Below are 3,900 nucleotides of genomic sequence, written 5' to 3'. Positions count from 1 at the left end.
ATGACTTGGCCAATTTCAGTCAACTTTGCTGTTGCTTCCTTCTTCCACCTCACACCCAAAGGTAAGCAAATAGCCCTGTATCCCATAATGATGCTGATCGAGCTAGTCCGAACTTTGGATTTTTTATGATTTTATGCAGTGATTTGTATAAAACTTACTATAGGGGCTCCCTTGGTGGCCCGGTGGCTGAGACTCCACACTGGCTGAGCAGGGAGCCAGGGTCTGAGTCCTGGTGGGGGAACTGGGTCCTACATGCTGCACCTGAAGGTCCCACATGCCACGACTGAGACCCGGGGCAGCCAAATAAATAAATAAAAATAAATATTTTTAAAACCTATAAAATTAGAAAAAATGTCTAGTTCTAAGCATGCATTTACTGATACTGCACATGTATGTGTTTGTATATATAAATCCCTTTTCCCTTTAATTTTGCTACCTAAAAGAATGGATTGTTTTCATTATGGGTTGAATCTCCTCCCTCAACATGGAACATGCAAAATGATATAACCAGTTGTATTTACTTCCTTTTTTGGATTCTTATACTAAATATGCATAAAATAGAATAAATTCCTAACTTTATTGTTAATCTGGGTTGATATTTTCAAGTCAGAAAGTCTAAAAAAGCCATAAGAAACCCAAACCTAAAGAAGCCCTGAGACTCAACCTTCCATTTTTCAACTGAGAAAATGAGGAAACAAAGAGATTAAATGACTTTCCCACCATCTCCAGGGAGTTGGGAATAAAGTTGTGAACAAAATCCACATTTCTGACTCCCAGTCTCTCTCTCCTCTTTTAGACCGCTTCTCTTTTTGTCAGCAAAGTATAGAGCACACAGATTTTAAATAGTACGAAGGGATTATCATAGGCTGACTTGCTCGGAGAAGACTTTGCCTAGCAGGTGGCTAAACCTGGTATCTGCTGTAAGATATTATAGGAAATATCGACTTGTAACAAAGTCTAACAGATCACAGGATTGCTTCCCTCCTTTATTCAGGAAGCAGGTCTGCGGCTGCAGGAAGGAACAGCACCATTGTGACAAAATTCATCCTCCTGGGATTTTCAGGGCAGCCTGAAATGAAGATTTTTCTTTTTGCATTATTTCTGGGCATTTACCTCCTGACCCTCGCCTGGAACCCGAGCCTCATCGCCCTCGTCAGGATGGACTCCACCTGCACACGCCCGTGGCCGTCTTCCTCAGTAACCTGTCCTTCCTGGATGTCTGTATGTGTCCTCCACAGCCGCCAAGACGCTCTCTGACATCATCCCGGAGCGGAAAACCGTCTCTCGGTGGGCTGCGCCGTGCAGTGCTTAGTCTTCTGCGGGCTGGGGCTGGCTGCCTGCTTCCTGTTGGCGGCCATGGCACTTGATCGCGGTGCTGCGATGTGCAGCCCGCTGCCCTACACGGTCCTCGTATCTCACACCCTTTGTTTAAAGAAGGCGGCCGGAGCCTACTTGGGTGGGTTCCTCAGTTCTTTGATTGACACCTGCTCGGTCTATCAGCACGATTTCTGCGGGCCCAACGTGATCAACCACCTCTTCTGTGACCTTCCTCCAGTCCTGGTTCTGTCCTGCTGATACTTTTGCCAGCCGGGTGGTGACCTTCCTCATGGGTGTGGGCGTTGGGGTGCTGTCTGTCCTTGTGATCCTCATCTCTTACGGGTGCATTGCTGCTGCTGTCCTATCAGGTCAGCTAGAGGGAGGACCAAGGCCTTCAGCACCTGTGCCTCTCATCTGACTGCTGGGACCCTCTTCTATGGTTCTGGTCTCTTCATGTACATGTGACCTAGTTCCAGCTACTCCCTGGACCAGGACAAGGTGGTGTCCATAGTCTCTGCTCTGGTGATTCCTATGATAAATCCCATCATCTACAGTCTTAGGAACAAGGACATTAAAAATGCCATGAGGAAAGCTGTGCAAAGGGATTATGTAATTTTTCATGGGCATTGCCTTTTCTGACCCTAATATAATGTTTGCAATGAAGCTGTGAGCTGGGTCACTTGTTCAGACTCATGTCGTTTTGGACTAGTTGATCTGCATAATTTGTGATGACCAGGCCCCCCCCCCCCCCTTTTTTTTTCAATATTTCTCTAACCAGTTTCCTATTGCTTATTGGGAAAAAGTTTGGCCATTACTTGTTTCTAGAATGAATAACATTGCATAGATTGAGATTAGCAGAAAACTTCACCATGAGGAAGGCTGATCAACTTGGAGTATCAAAATACGAGTTTGTGTCTGTAGGTGGAAGACATTGAAAAAAATGTTAGTCCAGTATTTAAGGTGGAGATTCTTTAGGTAGGTCCAGAACATAGCATTGTAACCTGAGGAAGGGGATTGTCGTTGTTTACTTTTTAGGACATGTTGGACTCTTTTGTGACCCCATGGACTGTAGCCCACCAGGCTCCTCTGTCCATGGGGATTCTCCAGGCAAGAATACTGGAGTGGGTTGCCATGCCCTCCTCCAGGAATCTTCCCAACCCAGGGATCGAACCCAGGTCTCTTGCATTGCAGGCAGATTCTTTACTGACTAAGCCACCAGGGAAGTCCAAGAATACTGGTGTGGGTAGCCTATCCCTTCTCCAGGGGATCTTCCCAACCCAGGAATCGAACATGCATCTCCTTCAGTGCAGGCAGATTCTTTACCAGCTGAGTTACCAGGGAAGCACTATACAGTTGCTAAGTGTTCTTAAATCATGAAACCTATGGTTATTAATCTAAATATACCATCTTTATATTTGTGGCCTTATGCAAGTTACTTACAAGCTCTATTTTTCTCATGTGTAAAATGGGAATAATAACTGTATCTACCTCATTGAATTGATGCAACAATTAAGTGAGAATGTACATGAGAAGGGCTTAGCCAAGTGCCTGGTATATGGTTGTCTTGTTCTTTAGTCCCTGAGTTGTATCCAGCTTTTCTGACCTCTGGGACTGTAGCCCACCAGGCTCTTCTGTCCACGGGATTTCCCAGGCAAGAATACTAGAATGAGCTGCCATTTCCTTCTCCAGGGGATCTTCCCAAGCCAGGAATTGAACATGCATCTCCTGCATTGGCAGGTGGATTCTTTATCACTGAGCCATCAGGGAAGCCCCTGCCTGGTATATAATAATATTTAACAAATGTTAGCTCCTATTGTCAGCCATTTAGTCAATATTATTAGTTTTGAACACAGCAGGAGAAATTCAGGTTAATGTGCTAAAAAGAGACAAAGTACATAGCTTTATAATGTCTACTCAGATTGGGCCATAATAGTTTCAGTAAAAGGCATGTCTATAATTTCTCACCTTTGCCACTTCTTTTGCATATTAGGAAGCAGTTCTTTGGGAAGAAGAAAGAGCTTAAGCTCATAGAACTGCCCACATGTGGAAATCCTATCACTGTGCTAATTTTTTAAAATTAATTTTGATTGAAGTCTAGTTGCTTTGCAATGTTGTGACAGTTTCTATTGTATATTAAAATGAATCAGCCATGTGGCTACATATATCCCTTCCCTTTTGGACTTCCTTCCCATTCAGGTCACCACAGTGCATTAATAGAGGTCCTTGTGCTATATACACAGTCAGTTATCTATCTTATACCTGGTATCAATTTGTTGTTGTTCAATCGCTAAGTTATTCAATTGCAACCCCATGCACTGCAGCACACCAGGCTCCTCTGTCCTCCACTGTCTCCCTGAGTTTACTCAAACTCATATCCCTTGAGTCGGTGATGCTATCTAACCATCTCATCCTCTGCTGCCCTCTTCTCCTTTAACCTTCCATCTTTCCCAGCATCAGGGTCTTTTCCAATGAGTTGGCTGTTTGCATCAGGCGGCCTGATGGGGTCCAGCCCCGGCTGATCCAGGGAGTTCGAAGCGGGGACGGCGTCGGCAAGGATCAGGGTACAATAGCTTCAATTAGATA

The 3,900-nt window shown here is 44.7% G+C and overlaps 1 pseudogene; it reads left to right on the top strand.

The window, feature by feature from the left end:
- LOC133261136 (olfactory receptor 5A2-like) lies at window positions 1-2,057 on the top strand (annotated as a pseudogene).
- The last annotated feature ends 1,843 nt before the right edge of the window (window positions 2,058-3,900 follow it).

The sequence above is a fragment of the Bos javanicus genome, chromosome 15, assembly GCF_032452875.1.
Source record: "Bos javanicus breed banteng chromosome 15, ARS-OSU_banteng_1.0, whole genome shotgun sequence".
Taxonomy (NCBI): domain Eukaryota; kingdom Metazoa; phylum Chordata; class Mammalia; order Artiodactyla; family Bovidae; genus Bos; species Bos javanicus.
The sequence above is the reverse complement of the archived record's forward strand: the minus strand, read 5'-3'. Positions and strand labels throughout refer to the sequence as shown.